The sequence below is a fragment of the Mustela lutreola genome, chromosome 5, assembly GCF_030435805.1.
Source record: "Mustela lutreola isolate mMusLut2 chromosome 5, mMusLut2.pri, whole genome shotgun sequence".
In the NCBI taxonomy this organism is placed as follows: domain Eukaryota; kingdom Metazoa; phylum Chordata; class Mammalia; order Carnivora; family Mustelidae; genus Mustela; species Mustela lutreola.
The window spans coordinates 172455004-172474414 of record NC_081294.1 but is presented as its reverse complement, the minus strand read 5'-3'; positions in this window follow the sequence as shown (position 1 = coordinate 172474414).

The window sequence follows — 19411 nt, the reverse complement described above, 5'->3', positions numbered from 1 at the left end:
ATGGACATCACAGATATATTCAGAATATTTCATCCCAAAGCAACAGAATACACATTCTTCTCTAGTGCACATGGAACATTCTCCAGAATAGATCACATCCTCGGTCCTAAATCAGGACTCAACCGGTATCAAAAGATTGGGATCATTCCCTGCATATTTTCAGACCACAATGCTCTAAAGCTAGAACTCAACCACAAAAGGAAGTTTGGAAAGAACCCAAATACATGGAGACTAAACAGTATCCTTCTAAAGAATGAATGGGTCAACCGGGAAATTAAAGAAGAATTGAAAAAAATCATGGAAACAAATGATAATGAAAATACAACGGTTCAAAATCTGTGGGACACAGCAAAGGCAGTCCTGAGAGGAAAATATATAGTGCTACAAGCCTTTCTCAAGAAACAAGAAAGGTCTCAGGTAAACAACCTAACCCTACACCTAAAGGAGCTGGAGAAAGAACAAGAAAGAAACCCTAAGCCCAGCAGGAGAAGAGAAATCATAAAGATCAGAGCAGAAATCAATGAAATAGAAACCAAAAAAACAATAGAAGAAATCAACGAAACTAGGAGCTGGTTCTTTGAAAGAATTAATAAAATTGATAAACCTCTGGCCCGACTTATCAAAAAGAAAAGAGAAAGGACCCAAATAAATAAAATCATGAATGAAAGAGGAGAGATCACAACTAACACCAAAGAAATACAAACTATTATAAGAACATACTATGAGCAACTCTACGCCAATAAATTTGACAATCTGGAAGAAATGAATGCATTCCTAGAAACATATAAACTACCACAACTGAACCAGGAAGAAATAGAAAGCCTGAACAGACCCATAACCAGTAAGGAGATTGAAACAGTCATTAAAAATCTCCAAACAAACAAAAGCCCAGGGCCAGACGGCTTCCCGGGGGAATTCTACCAAACATTTAAAGAAGAACTAATTCCTATTCTCCTGAAACTGTTCCAAAAAATAGAAATGGAAGGAAAACTTCCAAACTCATTTTATGAGGCCAGCATCACCTTGATCCCAAAACCAGACAAGGATCCCACCAAAAAAGAGAGCTATAGACCGATATCCTTGATGAACACAGATGCGAAAATACTCAACAAAATACTAGCCAATAGGATTCAACAGTACATTAAAAGGATTATTCACCACGACCAAGTGGGATTTATTCCAGGGCTGCAAGGTTGGTTCAACATCCGCAAATCAGTCAATGTGATACAACACATCAATAAAAGAAAGAACAAGAACCATATGATACTCTCAATAGATGCTGAAAATGCATTTGACAAAGTACAACATCCCTTCCTGATCAAAACTCTTCAAAGTGTAGGGATAGAGGGCACATACCTCAATATCATCAACGCCATCTATGAAAAACCCACCACAAATATCATTCTCAATGGAGAAAAACTGAAAGCTTTTCCGCTAAGGTCAGGAACACGGCAGGGATGTCCATTATCACCACTGCTATTCAACATCGTACTAGAGGTCCTAGCCTCAGCAATCAGACAACAAAAGGAAATTAAAGGCATCCAAATCGGCAAAGAAGATGTCAAATTATCACTCTTCGCAGATGATATGATACTATATGTGGAAAACCCAAAAGACTCCACTCCAAAACTGCTAGAACTTATACAGGAATTCAGTAAAGTGTCAGGATATAAAATCAATGCACAGAAATCAGTTGCATTTCTCTACACCAACAGCAAGACAGAAGAAAGAGATATTAAGGAGTCAATCCCATTTACAATTGCATCCAAAATCATAAGATACCTAGGAATAAACCTAACCAAAGAGACACAGAATCTATACTCAGAAAACTATAAAGTACTCATGAAAGAAATTGAGGAAGACACAAAGAAATGGAAAAATGTTCCATGCTCCTGGATTGGAAGAATAAATATTGTGAAAATGTCTATGCTACCTAAAGCAATCTACACATTTAATGCAATTCCTATCAAAGAACCATCCATCTTTTTCAAAGAAATGGAACAAATAATGCTAAAATTTATATGGAACCAGAAAAGACCTCGAATAGCCAAAGGGATATTGAAAAAGAAAGCAACGTTGGTGGCATCACAATTCCGGACTTCAGGCTCTATTACAAAGCTGTCATCATCAAGACAGCATGGTACTGGCACAAAAACAGACACATAGATCAATGGAACAGAATAGAGAGCCCAGAAATAGACCCTCAAATCTATGGTCAACTAATCTTCGACAAAGCAGGAAAGAATGTCCAATGGAAAAAAGACAGCCCTTTCAATAAATGGTGCTGGGAAAATTGGACAGCCACATGCAGAAAAATGAAATTGGACCATTCCCTTACACCACACACAAAAATAGACTCAAAATGGATGAAGGACCTCAATGTACGAAAGGAATCCATCAAAATCCTTGAGGAGAACACGGGTAGCAACCTCTTCGACCTCTGCCGCAGCAACATCTTCCTAGGAACAACGCAAAAGGCAAGGGAAGCAAGGGAAAAAATGAACTACTGGGATTTCATCAAGATCAAAAGCTTTTGCACAGCAAAGGAAACAGTTAATAAAATCAAAAGACAACTGACAGAATGGGAGAAGATATTTGCAAACGACATATCAGATAAAGGACTAGTGTCCAGAATCTATAAAGAACTTAGCAAACTCAACACCCAAAGAACAAATAATCCAATCAAGAAATGGGCAGAGAACATGAACAGACATTTCTGCAAAGAAGACATCCAGATGGCCAACAGACACATGAAAAAGTGCTCCATATCACTCGGCATCAGGGAAATACAAATCAAAACCACAATGAGATATCACCTCACACCAGTCAGAATGGCTAAAATCAACAAGTCAGGAAATGACAGATGCTGGCGAGGATGCGGAGAAAGGGGAACCCTCCTACACTGTTGGTGGGAATGCAAGCTGGTGCAGCCACTCTGGAAAACAGCATGGAGGTTCCTCAAAATGTTGAAAATAGAACTGCCCTATGACCCAGCAATTGCACTATTGGGTATTTACCCTAAAGATACAAATGTAGTGATCCAAAGGGGCACATGCACCCGAATGTTTATAGCAGCAATGTCCACAATAGCCAAACTATGGAAAGAACCTAGATGTCCATCAACAGATGAATGGATCAAGAAGATATAGTATATATACACAATGGAATACTATGCAGCCATCAAAAGAAATGAAATCTTGCCATTTGCAACAACGTGGATGGAACTAGAGCATATCATGCTTAGCGAAATAAGTCAAGCAGAGAAAGACAACTATCATATGATCTCCCTGATATGAGGAAGTGGTGATACAACATGGAGGCTTAAGTGGGTAGAAGAAGAATAAATGAAACAAGATGGGATTGGGAGGGAGACAAACCATAAGTGACTCAATCTCACAAAACAAACTGAGGGTTGCCGGGGGGAGGGGGTTTGGGAGAAGGGGGTGGGATTATGGACATTGGAGAGGGTATGTGATTTGGTGAGTGCTGTGAAGTGTGTAAACCTGGTGATTCACAGGCCTGTACCCCTGGGGATAAAAATATATGTTTATCAAAAATAAAAAAATTAAAAAAAATTATTTCTACTTATTTTTATATAAAATTTTTTATTATTGAAAACATTTGATGAACATACAGTCTTTCATATTTGCCTCAATTTTTAAACCAGATTTGCATGTGTGTATGTAGATGAAATATAGCAATGAAATAAAAAAAAGCAACTTACACACACACACAAAAAAAGTATAGGGATAGAAGGAATATTCGTCAACTTCATAAAATGTTTCTATGAAAAACCCACAGTGAATATCATCCCCAAAGGGTAAAAGCTGACAGCCTAAGCTTTGAAATCAGGAGCATGACAAGGATGCCCACTCTCACCACTCTTTATCAACAGAGGATGTGAAGTCCTAGCAACAGCAATAAAATAACAAAGAGGATAAAAGGTATCCAAGTTGGCAACCAAGAAGTCAAACTCTTTCTCCTCACAGGAAATACTTGATATGGGAAACCGAAAAGACTCTGCCCCCAAATTCTCAGAACTCATATCGCAATTCAATAATGTGGCAGGATATAAAATCATAGAACCGAAATCATTGGCTATCTCCTACATTATCAATGAAAATACAGAAAGGGAATTTAGAGAATCAATTCCATTGATACAGCACCCAAACCATAAGAAAACTGGGAATAAACCAAACCAAAGAGGTAAAGGATTTGTACTCAAGATACTAGAGAACACTCATGAAAGAAATGCAAGAAATCCAAAAAGACGGAAAGCCATTCATTCTCATGGATCAGAAGAATAAACATTGTTAAAATGTCTATACTGCTTAGAGCAATTGGTCCATGTAATGCCATTGCAATCAAAATTGCACTGGAATGTTTCAAAGAGCTGGAACAAACACACGACTCAAATTTGTGTGGAATCAGAAGTGACCCCGTATTGCTAAGAATTGCTAAAAAGAGAAACAATACTAGGTGCAACACGTTGCCTTATTTCAAGGGATACTATGAAGCAATGATCACCAAGACAGCATGGGACTGGCATAAAAACTGACCCATAGACCAGTGGAACACAGTAGACAGCTCAGATATGGACCATCAAATCTATGGCCAAATAATCTTCAAGAAATCAAGGAAAAATATACAGTGGAAAAAAGAGAGTCTTCAATAAATGGTGCAGGATAACTAGGCAGCTCTATGTAGAAGAATGAAACTCGACCATCCACTTACACCACACACAACGATAAACTCATAATGGGTAAAAGACCTCAATGTGAGATAGGAATCCATCAGATTCCTAAGGAGAACATAGGCAGTATTCTCCTCAAATTCAGCCACAGTGACTTCTTTCAAGATATGCCTCCAAACCAAAGGAAACAGAAGCCAAAATAAACTTTTGGAACTTCATCAAAATCAAAAGCTTCTGCAGTGCATAGGAAACAGTCAAGAAAGCAAAGAGGCAACACACAGAATGCAATAAGATATTTTCAAATGACAGGACAGACAAAAGTTCATATCCAGGATTTATGAAGAACACCTCAAACTCAACACACACAAAACAGATAATCATATCAAAAAATGGGTAGAAGATATGAACAGACACTTCTTCATGAAGAAATACAAATGGCTATCAGACAGCTGAAGAAATTTGCATCATCACTAGGCATCAGGGAGATTCAAATGAAAACCATATTAATTGTCACCTTACACCTTACAGTTAGAAAGCAAGAAAGCATTCTTGCATTCTAACCTTACAGTTAGAATGGCGTAAATTAGTAAGACGGGAAACAACATGTTTGGGAGAGGATGTGGAGAAAGGGGAATCCTCTTACACTGTGGGTGGGAAAGCAAGTGGGTGCAGCCTGTTTAGAGAACAGTGTGGATATTGCGTACCAGGTGGTGGGTATTATAGAGGGCACAGATTGCATGGAGCACAGGGTGTGGTGAAAAAAAATAATGAATGCTGTTATTCAGAAAATAAATAAATTTAATTTAAAAATATATGCAACAGTAAAAAAATTATCTGAGACATTGAAAGAGAGGGGTTGGGATGTTGGGGAATCACGTGTTGTGTAATAGAGAGGGCACGGATTGATGGAGCACTGGGTGTGGTGCTAAAACAATGAATACGGTTATACTGAAACGAATTTGGAAAAAGAACACAAGTATAAGCCAATAGCTAAGCAACCTAGGTGAAATGGATGCATTCCTAGAAAACTGTAAATACCAAAATTAAACCAGGAAGGAATGTACAACCTAAATGGACCATTATCCAGTAACGAGATTAAAGCAGTGATCAAAAACCTCCCAAATCAAGACCCTATGACCTGAAGGATGCCTTAGCGAATTCTACCAAACTTTATGTAAGAACTAACACCTCTTCTCCTGAAGCTCTTTCCAAAATATGAAGCAGAAGGAAAACTTCCAGACACTTTCTATGAAGCCAGCATTACCCTGATCCACAAACCAGGCAAAGTCCTCACCAAACAGGAGAATTTCAAACCAATATCACTGACGAATATGGATGCTAAGATTCTCAACAAGATTCTAGCTCTTAGGAACCTACAGTACATTAAAAAGTCTATCCACCATGACTGAGTAGGATCTATCCCTGGGTTGCAAGGTTGGTTCGACATTCACAAATCAATCAATGTCATAGAACCAATTAAGAAGTGAAGAGAGAAGAACGACATGGTCCTCTCAATTGGTGAAGAAAAAGATTTGGACAAAATCCAGCATCCGCTCCTGACTAAAACGCTGCAAAGTATAGGGATAGAGGGAATATTCGTCAACTTCATAAAATGTTTCTATGAAAAACCCACAGTGTATACCATTTCAAAAGGTAAAAGCTGACAGCCTTTGCTTTGAAATCAGGAACATGACAAGGATGCCCACTAAACCACTCTAGTTCAACATAGGCTGTGAAGTCCGGCAACAGCAATCAGTCACAAAGAGAAATAAAAGTTATCCAAATTAGCAACGAATAAGTCAAACTCTCTCTCCTCACAGATGACATAATTGATATGGAAAACGCAAAAGACTCTGCCCCCAAACTACCAGAACTCATACAGCAAATCAATAATGTGGCAGGATACAAGATCATGGTAGAGAAATCAGTGGCTTTCTTCTACATTATCAATGAAAATCCAGAAAAGGAAATTAGAGAATCAATTCCATTTACTACAGCACCCAAAACCTAAGATACCTGGGAATAAACCAAACAAAGAGTTAAAGGATTTGTACTCGACAAACTAGAGAACACTAATGAAAAAATGCAAGAAAACGAAAAACATGGAAAACCATTGCATTCTCATGGATGAAAAGAATAAACTTTGTTAAAATGTCTATACTGCCTAGAGCAATCGATCCATTTAAGGCCATTCCAATCAAAATTCAACCGGTATCTTTCAAAGAGCTGGAACAAACACATGCCTAAAATTTGTGTGGAATCAGAAGCAACACCGTATTGCTAAGAATTGCTGAAAAGAGAAACAAAATTGGGAGCACCATGTTGCCTGATTTCAAGTGATACTATGAAGATGTGATCACCAAGAAAGCAGGGGACTGGCATAAAAACAAACCCATAGAACAGTGGAACACAGTAGAGAGCTCAGATATGGACTATCAACTCTATGGACAAATAATCTTCAAGAAAGAAGGAAAAAAATATACAGTGGAAAAAAGACAGTCTCTTCAATAACTGGTGCAGGGAAAACTGGGCAGCTCTATAAAGAAGAATGAAACTCGACCATCCTCTTACACCATACACAAAGATAAACTCATAATGGGTAAAAGACCTCAATGTGAGACAGGAATCCATCAGAAACCTAGCGGAGAAAATAGGCAGCAATCTCTTCGATATCAGCCACAGCGACTTCTTTGTCTCCATAGGCAAAGAAAACAAAAGTGAAAGTAAACTTCAGGGACTTCATCAAATTCAGAAGCTTCTGCGCTGCATAGGAAACATTCAAGAAAGCAAAGAGGCAACCCACAGAATGCAATAAGATATTTGCAAATGACAGGACAGACAAAAGTTTGATATCCAGGATCTAGGAATAACTCCGATACTCAATACACAAAATACAGATCATCATATCAAAACATGGGCAGAAGATATGAACAGACACTTCTCCAATGAAGACATACAAATGGCTATCAAACACCTGAAAAAAAGTTCATCATCAATAGGCATCAGGGAGATTCAAATGAAAACCACATTAAGATGTCACCTTGCACCAGTTAGGATGGCCTAAATTAGCAAGACGGGAAACAACATGTGTTGGAGAGGATGTGGAGAAAGGGGAAATCTCTTACACTGTTGGAGGGAATGCAAGTTGGTGCAGCCTCTTTGGAGAACAGTGGGGAGATTCCTAAAGAAATTAAAAATAGAACTTCCCTATAACCCTGCAATTGCACTTCTAGGTATTTACCCCAAATATAGAGATGGCATGAAAGAAGGGCCATCTGTAATCCAATATTTAGAGCATCAATGGCCACGGTTGCCAAACTGTGGAAAGAACCAAGATGCCCTTCAACGGAAGAATGGATAAGGAAGGTCCATATACACTATAGAGTATTATGCCTCCATTCAGAAAGGATGAGTACCCAACTTTGGTAGTAACATGGACAGGACTGGAAGAGATTCTGCTGAGTGAAATAAATCAAGCAGTGAGTGGCTATTATGATATGGTTTCATTTACGTGTGGTGTTGAACAAACTGCATGGAGGACAAGGGGAGATGGAGAGAAGAAGGGAGTGGAGGGACATCGGAAGGGGAGAAAAACCATGAGAGACAATGGACTCTGAAAAATAACCTGAGGGCTTTGAAAGAGCGGGGGTGGGAGGTTGCGGAAACACCTGGTGGGTAATAGAGAGAGAGCACGGATTGCATGGAGGACTGGGTGTGGTGGTAAAACAATGAATACAGTTATGCTGAAAAGAAATTGGGGGAAAAAACAATATATGCCAATTAGGAAAGCAACTTAGGTGAAATTGATGCATTCCTACAAAACTGTAAAATCCCAAAATTGAACCAGGAAGAAATGTACAACCTGAATGGACAATTATCCAGTAATGAGATAAGTGCAGTGATCTAAAACCTCCCAAAAGACAAGATCCCGCGACATGAAGGATGCATTAGCGAATTATACCAATCTTTAAGAAAAGAAATAACACCTCTTCTCCTGAAGCTCTTTCCGAAATTTGTAGCAGAAGGAAAACTTCCAGACACTTTTTATGAAGCCAGAATTACCCTGATCCACAAACCAGGCAAAGACATCAACAAAAAGAAGAATTTCAATGCAATATCACTGATGAATATGGATGCTAAGAACTCAATAAGATTCTAGCTCCTAGGAACCTACTGTACATTAAACAGTCATTCCACCAAGACCGAGTAGGATCTATCCCTGGGTTTCAAGGTTGTTCGACATTCACAAATCAATCAATGTCATAGAACCTATTAAGAAGTGAAGAGAGAAGAACCACATGGTCCTCTCAATTGGTGAATAAAAAGCATTTTACAAAATCCAGACTCTGCTCCTGACTAAAATGCTGCAAAGTATAGGGATAGAGGAAATATTTGTCAACTTCATAAAATGTTTCTATGAAAAACCCACAGTGAATAAAATCCTCAAATGGTAAAAGATCCCAGCCTTTGCTTTGAAATCAGGAACATGACAAGGACACCCACTCTCACAACCCTTGTTCAACATAGGCTGTGAAGTTCGGCAACAGCAATCAGACAACAAAGAGAAATAAAAGGTATCCAAGTTGGAAACGAAGAAATCAAACTTTCTCTCCTCAAGCATGACATAATCGTTATGGAAATCCCAAAAGACTCCGCCCCCAATCTATCAGACCTCAAATAGCAATTCAAGAATGTGGCAGGATACAAAATCATGATACAGAAATCAGTGGCTTTCTTCTACATTATCAATGAAAATACAGAAAGGGAAATTAGAGAATCAATGCCATTTACTACAGCACCCGAACCATAAGATACCTGGGAATAAACCAAACCAAAGAGGTAAAGGATTTATACTCGAGGAACTAGAGAACACTCATGAAAGAAATGCAGGAAAACCAATGAGACGGAAAACCATTGATTTCTCATGGATCAGAAGAATAAACATTCTTAAAATGTGTATACTGCTTAGAGCAATTGATCCATTTAATGTCATTGCAATAAAAATTCCACCGATATCTTTCAAAGAGATGGAACAAGCACACGCCTAAAATTTGTGTGGAATAGAAGCGACCCCATATTGCTAAGAATTGCTGAAAAGAGAAACAAAACGGGAGCACCACGTTGCCTGATTTCAAGGGTTACTATGAAGCTGTGATCACCAAGACAGCATGGGACTGGCATAAAAACAGACCCCTAGACCAGTGGAACCCAATAGAGAGCTCAGATATGGACTATCAACTCTATGGACAAATAATCTTCAAGAAAGCAGGAAAAAATATACAGTGGGAAAATGGCAGTCTCTTCAATGAATGGTGCAGGGAAAATTGGGCAGCTCTATGTAGAAGAATGAAACTCGACCATCCTCTTACACTATACACAAAGAGGAAATCATAATGGATAAAAAGATTCCTGTCTCAAGGTGAGACAGGAATCCATCAGAATCCTAGAGGAGAACATAGGCAGTAATCTTTTGATATCAACCACAGCGAATTCTTTCAAGATATGTCTTCAAAGGCAAATGAAACAAAAGCCAAAATAAACATCGGGGACTTCGTCAAAATCAGATATTTACAAATGACAGTACAGACAAAGGGTTGATATACAGGATCTATGAAGAACTCCTCAAAATCAACACACACGAAACAGATAAATATATCAAAAAATAGGCAGAAGTTAGGAACAGACACTTCTCCAATGAAGACATACAAATGGCTGTCAGACACTTGAAAAAAAATGTTCATCCTCACTAGGCATCAGAGAGATTCAAGTTAAGATCATATTAAGATGTCACTTTACACCAGTTAGAATGGCCTAAATTAGCAAGACGAGAAACAATATGTGTTAGAGAGCATGTGGAGAAAGGGGAATCCTCTTATACTGTGGGTGGGAATGCAAGGGGTGCAGCCTCTTTAGAGAACGGTGTGGAGAATCCTCAAGAAATTAAAAATGGAACATCCCTATAATTCTGCAATTACACTCCTAGGTATTTAACCCAAAGATACAGATGGCGTGAAAAGAAGGGCCATCTGTAACCCAAATTTATAGCAGCAATGGCCAACTTGCCAAACTGTGGGAAGAACCAAGATGCCCTTAGAAGAATGGATAAGGAAGATGTGGTCCATATACACTATGAAGTATTATGCTTCCATTCAGAAAGGATGAATACCCAACTTTTGCAGCAACCTGGACGGGACTGGAAGAGATTCTGCTGAGTGAAATAAATCCATCAGAGAGAGTCAATTATCATAGAATTTCACTTCTGTGTGGAGTATAACAAATAGCATGGAGGACAAGGGGAGATGGAGAGGAGAAGGGAGTGGAGGGAAATTGGAAGGGGAGGGGAACCATGAGAGACTATGGACTCTGAAAAAAGAAATCTAAGAGGGCATTGAAAGAGCAGGGGTGAGAGTTTGGGGAAATACTTGGTGGGTAATAGAGAGGGGACGGATTGCATGCAGCACTGGGTGTGGTGCTAAAACAATGAATATGGTTAAACTGAAAAGAAATTGGGAAAAAATATATGCAAATAAGCTAAGCAACCTAGGTGAAATGGATGCATTCCTAGAAAACTGTTAAATCCCAAACTTGAATAAGGAAGAAATATACAACCCGCATAGACTGTTATCCAGTAACAGGTTTAAACAGTGATCAAAAGCCTACCAAAAGACAAGACCCCAGGTCCTGAAGGATGCCCTAGAGAATTGCACCAAACTTTAAAAAAAGAACTAACACCTCTTCTTCTGAAGCACTTTCCAAAATTTGAAACAGAAGGAATACTTCCAGACAGTTTTTTGAAGCCAGCATTACCCTGATCCCCACACCAGGCAAAGTCCTCATCAAGAAGGAGAATTTCAAACCAATATAATTGATGAATATGGATGCTACTATTCTCAGCAAGATCCTAGCTAATAGAATCCAACAGTACATTAAAAAGATTATCTGCCATGATCGGGTGAGATCTATGCCTAGGTTGCAAGGGTGGTTCAACATTTGCAAATCAATGTCATAGAACAAATTAATAAGAGAGGTGAGGGAACCACATGGTCCTCTCAATTGATGACGAAAAAGCATTTGGCAGCATCCGTTCCTGATTAAAACGCTTCGAAGTATAGGAATAGAGGAAATATTTGTCAACCTCTTAAAATGTTTATATGAAAAATTCACGGTAAATATCCTCCTCAATGGGTAAAAGCTGACAGCCTTCCCTTTGAGATCAGGAACATGAGAAGGATGCCCACTCTCACCACTCTTATTCAACATATTATTTCAAGTCCTCACATCAGCAAACAGACAATAAAAAGAAATAAAATGTATCCAAATTGGCAATGAAGTCAATCTCTCTCTTCACATTTGATATACTTTATATGGAATACCCAAAAGTCTCCACCCCCAAACTAATAGAACGCATTCAGCAATCCAATGATGTGGCAGGATACAAAATCATTGTACAGGACTCATTGGCTTTCTTACATTACCAATGAAAATACAGAAAGGGAAATTAGAGAACTGAATCCGTTAACTACAACACCCAAACAATAACATACCTGGGAATAAACAAAACCAAAGAGGTAAAGGATCTGTAAGTGAGGAACTATACAACACTCATGAAAGAAATTGAAGAAAACAAAGATGACAGAAGCCCATTTCATGCTTATGTATCAGAAGCATAAACATTGCTAATATGTCTAGACATTTAATGTTAAGGGACTGCCTAGAGCAATTGATCCTTTTAATGCCATTCCAAAAAAAAATTCCACCGGTATGTTTTAAAGTGCTGGAGCCAACACAAGCCTAAAATTTGTGTAGAATCAGAGAGACACTGTATTGCTAAGGAAATGACGAAAAGAAAAACAAAACTGGGAGCATCACGTTGTCTGATTTCCAGTGTTATACAAAGCTCTGATCACCAATACAGCATGGGACTCACATAAAAACAGAACCATAGACCAGTGGAACTGAGTAGACAGCTCAGATATGGGCAATAAACTCTACAGTCAAATAATCATCAACAAAGTAGGAAAAATATACAGTGGAATAAAGGCACTCTCTTCAATAAATGGTGCTGGGAAAATTGGGACAGCTATGTGTAGATGAATGAAACTTGACCATTCTCTTACACCAAACACAGAGAACTCGAAATGGATAAAAGACCTAAACTTGAGGTAGGAATCCATGAGAATCATAGAGGGGAACATAGGCAGTAACCTCTTCAACACTGGCCACAACAACTTCGTTCAAGATATGTCTCCAAAAACAAAGCGAAGAAAAGCAAAGGTGAATTTTTGGGACTTCATCAATTCAAAAGCTTCTGCACAGCAAAGGAAACAGTCAACAAAACACAGAGGTAACCCAGGGAATGGGAGAAGATATTTGCAAATGATAGTACAGACAACATGTTGATATCCAGGATCTATAAAGAACTCCTCAAACTCAACACACACAAAGCAGACAATCATATAAAAACATGGGCAGAATATAGGAACAGACATTTCTCCAATGAAGACATACAAATGGCTATCAGTCACATGAAAACATGTTCATCATCACTAGCCCTCATGGAGACTCAAATTAAAACACATTGAGATAGCACCTGACACCAGTTAGAACAGCCCAAATCAGCAAGATAGGAATCAACATATGTTGGAGAGGATGTGGAGAAAGGGGAACCCGTATCTTAACTCTGCTCCAGGAATGCTCCTCTGCACTGGTGCCCCCAGGTGGGTCGCGTCATTTGTCACATTTTCCAGGTGTCCGTGACAATTCCCAAGCAAGTAAGGGCCCAGGGCCACGGAGAGCATGGTGAACCCCAAGGCTGCCCAACGCTGGCCAATTCTCAGGAGCATTCTGCCCAACTGATCCCGGTTTGGGCAGAATGCTCCTGAGAATAGGCCGGAAAATGCCCGGCGAATTCGCTTCGGGCGCCGCACTTCTGAAGCGCCCCCCCCCCCCCCCAAGCCTGGCCCAGCATCGCGAGAACTCGCGCCCGAACACTGTCAGGAAGCCCTCTGCGAGGCAGACTGTGTTGAGGCTGACTACTCCTGCTTCAGGCCTGCAGGGGTCCCCTTCCTGGCGCTTTCCCAGGGGCCGGGCCCACCACCAAGCCCGTGCTCGAACCATCCCCTGCATCCCCAGCCTTTTGCTTCCAGGGTCCTGTCCCTCGTGGCCTCCATATCGGGAACCCTGTGTCCTGCAGCCACGCATCTCCCTACCACACCGGCGCCAACGGCGCCTTTCAGCACTTTGGACAACCCTCGGAGCGAGATAACCTGCCTGCCCACAATGAGGTCAGCCCCATCCTTGGGCGCCCCATCAGCCCGAAAAGACGGAGGCGAACGCCAGGCCGCCACCTGTCCTTCAAATTTTCTCTGGGAACGCTCCCCTGCACCAGGGCCCTCGGGTGGGCCACGTCATTTCCACGGTTTTTCCTGGCGGCCGCCCCATGCAAGGGGCAAGAAAGGGCCCTGGGCCACGGAGAGCAGGGCGGTCCGCAGGGCCGCCCAATGCCGGCCAATTCTCATGAGTGTTCTGCCCAGACCAATCCCGGTTTGGGCAGAATGCTCGGGAGAATTGGTCAGGCACACTCTGCAGAGTTGAATTAAGATTTCGTGCATCTGAAGTCAGGGCGAGGATTAGACGTTGGCTCAGGTTGGAGTTTCTATCCAAGATGGCTCTTTCATGAAGGGGACGGTGCACCACGAGGCCACAGAGCTTTTCCCATGATGGGAGTTGTTAGGTGCTCCAAAGCGCAAGGATTCCTTCTGCAGGACAGCTGTGACCTGTTGGATGGCTCTAGGACATCCCATATGGAATTACTTCAGAGTAGTTTTCTACAGATGGATGCCTAGCCAGCCCGCCTCGCATTCCAATTGTCTCCTAGTGACAAGATAGGTTCGATCTACTGGCTCTAGGGGAGCACCCAAGGGCACTGAGTTGAAATAGACTCTCCTGCAGATGGGTCCTAATGTGGGATTGTGTCCATGGAGACCTTGGAATGAGGTGGTGGCACCGGGGCCCTGAAGGATTCTCCTAACCGGGGATTTTGACACAGCTTGAAAGAGCACGTTTCCCATGTGGAGAAGATATTTGTTCTGATTGATACCTCAGGAAACCCCCATATGGTGGTATTGGAAACCAGGCCTCTGAGGTTCTGACATAGCTCCACGAGCAAGTTTCCAATGTGCAGACAAGACTTGCTCTGATGGGTGCCTCTGGAAACCCCATAGGCTGGTATTGGAAACCAGGCCTCTGAGGAGAGATGCCTGGAAACCAAAGCAAATCTGATTAGGGCCTAGGGGCCTGTCCAGTTCAATGTTCTTCTCTGGGGACATCTGTCTCTGAGTCTGTGTGGAGCTAGGTGCTCAGCTAATGTCAGATCACCCCTGTTTGTTCCGGGCGGCCTACAATATTGGGATGGTCCCAGGGACATTGGAGATTTCTCCTGATTTATATGGTTGTGGCCAGTGGAATATGAAGAATTCCCTTTGAGAGGGCAGGCACAATCCTGAGTTGTGGATCCAGGGGCCCTAGCCTGGAGGGTGTGTGGGCCAGGGCCGTGGGGACAAAAGTCTAAAAACAGAAACTCAGCTTAGGTTTGAGGATGTAGGTATGGCAGGCCCATCTACAGATCATTAGAACTCTTTGGGATATGAACAAAGGGCGAGAGTGAGGTGCTTGCTCAGGCTTTTGTCTGGAATTTCTGTCAACGATGGTCGTGGAATGTCGGGGTGGCACCAGTCAGAACAAATTAGGAGAAAGCTCCAGAGTCCCCAAGGCTATCCTAAGTGTGTAGGCTACCCGGGACAAACAGGGGCTATCTGCCACCAGCTGAGATACTACCTGCACTCAGACTTGGAGACAGATGTCCACAAAGAAGAAAATTGAACTGGAAAGGCCCTTAGGACTTCAGCAGATCCATTGCTTTGGTTTCCAGCCATCTCTCCTCAGAGGCCTGGTTTCCAATAGCAGCATATGAGGCTTTCCTGAAGCACCCACCAGAACAAATCTCGTCTCCATATGGGAAACTTGCACGTGGGAACTGTGTCAAAACCTCTGATTAGTAGAAAACTTCATGACCCTGGTGTCACCGCCCCATTCCAAGGTCCCCATGGACACAAAGCCACATTATGACCCATGTGCAGAAGAGTCCATATCAACTCAGCGCCCTCAGTTGATCCACCAGAGACAGAAGATTCAACTTGTCTTATCACAATGAGACGATTGGAATGCGAGGTGGGAAACCCAGGCATCCATTTTTAGAACCCTGCTCTTGAGTCGTCCCTATGGGATGTCCTGGAGCCATCCAACAGGTATCAATTGTCCCGCAGAAGGAATCTTTGCTGTTTGGAGCATCTCACAACTCCCAACATGGGAAAACCTCTATGGCCCTGCCCCCACTTCATGTAGGGGCCATCTTGGACAGAATCTCCAAACTGAGCCATCGTCTGATCTTCTCCCTGACTTCAGATGCACAAGATCACAGATTGTGCCTGTCTTGCCCTCGCCCGCCCTGAAACCTAAGTCTAGCTTGTGTTCTTAGACTTCTGTCCTCACATCCCGGCCCCCAAGCCCTCACGTTTGGCAATTACAGACCCACAATGCAGCACTCTGCCTTCCCTCCAGAAGAAAAATGTTGCCCTATGGAGCTTTCCAGACACCCCAAATGAAGATAAACCTACACGGCACTCGACTGTACCTAAATTGTATAGTCTAACCTGGGAACTAATGCACTGTCTGACACAGCCTGAGCCCGGACGTACTGACCAACACCCAGACAGCTGACCGCACACTGAGCGCATCCGACCCGCCATGGCCTTAGGTCATCATATTATCCCAAACTCGGTTTTCAGGCTTCAGAAGCTAGACCTTATCTCCAATCACTGCCCAGGGGTGAACATGATGCAAAAATCAGAACTCCTCCTTCCCCATGGCCAAATCCTTGTGGATGGCATGTTGTCCAACGTTCAGTGTAGGAGACACCAGCGTGGTCCATGAGTCCCCACCCATGCTTGAGGGCTATGTTCAGCACAAACATGCATTGTGACCGTCAGTGTGAGCTCTGTCCTCAAGGAAGTCCTCTCAGTGGCTGGACCAAGAGCCCGCATATGGGGATTGCCATGCCCCTAGGCCCCCAATCTTAAACAGATTTCGTGTTGTCCAGTCGCCCCTTCCCAGGACTCTGCTCTGGAATCCGTCTTTTAGTGACACACCTGAGGAAAAAAAAAAAAAAAAAAAAACCAGAACGGACTCCTCCCATCATACAGAATGACTTCCAAAATCTTGGGATCGGGCCAATATCCCAGAGAGGGAGACTCGTCCATGGCTCATGAAGCCACCCTGACATTCCACAGCCATTGGTGACACAAAATCCAGAGACAAAATCCTGAGCAAACGCCTCACACTCGCCCTTTGTTCATATCATGAAGAGTTCCCAAGGTCTGTAGATCGGGCCAGCCATAGCTACATCCCCAAACCTAAGCCGAGTTTCTGTTTTCAGACTTCTGTCCCCACAGCTGTGACCCACACACCCTCCAGGCTGGGTACCCTGGAGCCACACTTCTGGACTGTGCCTTCCCTCCCCAAAGGAATTCTGCCCATTTCATTGGCCCAAAACTTGCAAATTATGAGAGACCTCCAAAGTCACTGAGGCCATCCCGATAGTGTAGCCCAACCGGGAGGAACAGTGGTGATCTGACACAAGCTGAGGAACTACTTCCACTCCGACCCGTAGACAAATGTCCCCAGAGAAGAAGATTTAACTGGAAACAGATCCATTGCTTTCATTTCCAGGCATCTCTCCTCAGAGTTCTGATTTCTATATGGGGGTTAACTGAAGCACCAATGAGAACAAATCTCATCTCCACATGAGAAACGTGCTCTGTGGAGCTGTGTCAATACCGCCAGTTAGAGAATCCTTCAGGGCCCCGGTACAACTGCCCCTTTCCAAGGTCTCAATGGACATAAACCCACATTATGACACAACCTCAGGAGAGTCCATTTCAACTCAGCCCCTTTGGTTGCTACACCAGAGCCAGCAGATCAAACGTGTCCTGTTGCTAGGAGACAAATGGAATGTGAGGCGGGCTGCCCAGGCATCCATCCTTAGAACCCTGTTCTGCAGTCATTCCATATGGGACGTCCTGGAGCCATCCAACAGGTTTCAATTGACCTGCAGAAAATCCCTGTGGTTTGGAATATCTTACTACTCCCATCACGGGAAAACTCCCATGGTCTCGTTATGACCCCCCCCTTCATGCAGGGGCCATCATGGATAGAATCTCCAACATGAGCCAACGTCTGATCCTCGCCCTGACTTCAAATGCACGAAATCTCGATTCATCTCTGCAGAGCCTGCCATGCTCTTGCCCCAAAACCTAAACCTAGCTTGTTTTCTCAGACTTCCGTTCTCACAGTCCTGGCCCAAAAGCCCTCCAGTTTGGCAATTCCGGAGCCAAAATCCAGCACTCTGCCTGCCCTCCAGAAGAAAAACTTTACCCAAAGGGGCTAATGAGAAACCGCAAATGATTATCTTCTGCATGCCACTTCACGGTACCTGAATTATACAGCTTATCTGGGTACTAATGCCCTGTCTGACACAGCCTGAGCCCAGACCTCGTGACTGACATCCAGACAGGTGGCCGCAAACTGGGCACATCAGACATGGAATGGCCTTAGGTCGTCATCTCTTCTAACCTCGGTCTTCAGGTTTCAGAACCTAGATCTTATCTCCAATCACTGCCTAGAGGTGAACGTGATGCAGGAATCAGAACTCCTCCTTCCCCATTGCAAGAAACCTTGTGGTTGGCATGTTGTCCAACATTCAATGTAGGAAAAACCTGCATGGTCAATGATGCCCCACCCATGATTGAGGGCCCCTTTGGGCACAAACACGCATTGCGACCCTCAGCATGAGTCCCCTACTCAGTTAATGCCTCTCAGTGGCTGAAACAAGAGCCGCCCTGGACAAACAGGGGCAATCTGACACAAGCTGAGCAACTACCTCCACACAGACGCAGAGAGATGTCCACGAAGACAGAAGATTGAAATGGACAGGCCCCTCGTCCTTACTCTGAACTCTTGCTTTGGTTTCCAGGTGTCATTCCTCAGAGTCCTGGGTTCGAAGACAAGCATATGGGGCTTTGCTGAGGCACCAAACAGAACACTTCTCGTGTCCACACGGGAAGCTTCTTTGTTGGAGCTGTGTCAAACCCTTCAGGTTGGAGAATCCTACAAAGACCCTGAACCACCACCACATTCCAAGGTCTCCATGGCCACCAACCCACATTATGGCCCATCCTCAGCAGAGTCCATTTCAACTCAGCCCTCTGGGTAGCTCGCCCAAGAGCCCGCAGATTGAGCCTGCCTTATCCCAACCAGTCAATGGGAAGGTGAGGTGGTGTTTCCTGGCATCCATGCTTAGACCCCTGCTCTGAAGTATTTCTGTGTGGGGCATCCTGGAACCATCCAATAGGACTCGACTGTGTGCAGAAGGAAAACTTGAGGTTTGCAGCAGCTCACAACTCCCAGCATAGGGATACGACTCTGGCCTCATAATGGCCCCACCCCCTTTAGGAAGAGGCCATCATGGACACAAACTCCAGCCTGAGGCAACTTCTGATACTCTCCCTGACCACAGATACAGGAGATCTCAATTAAGCCTATGCAAAGTGGGCCTGCGTGCCCTCGGCCCAAGACCTCATGCTAGCTTGTGTTTTCAGACTT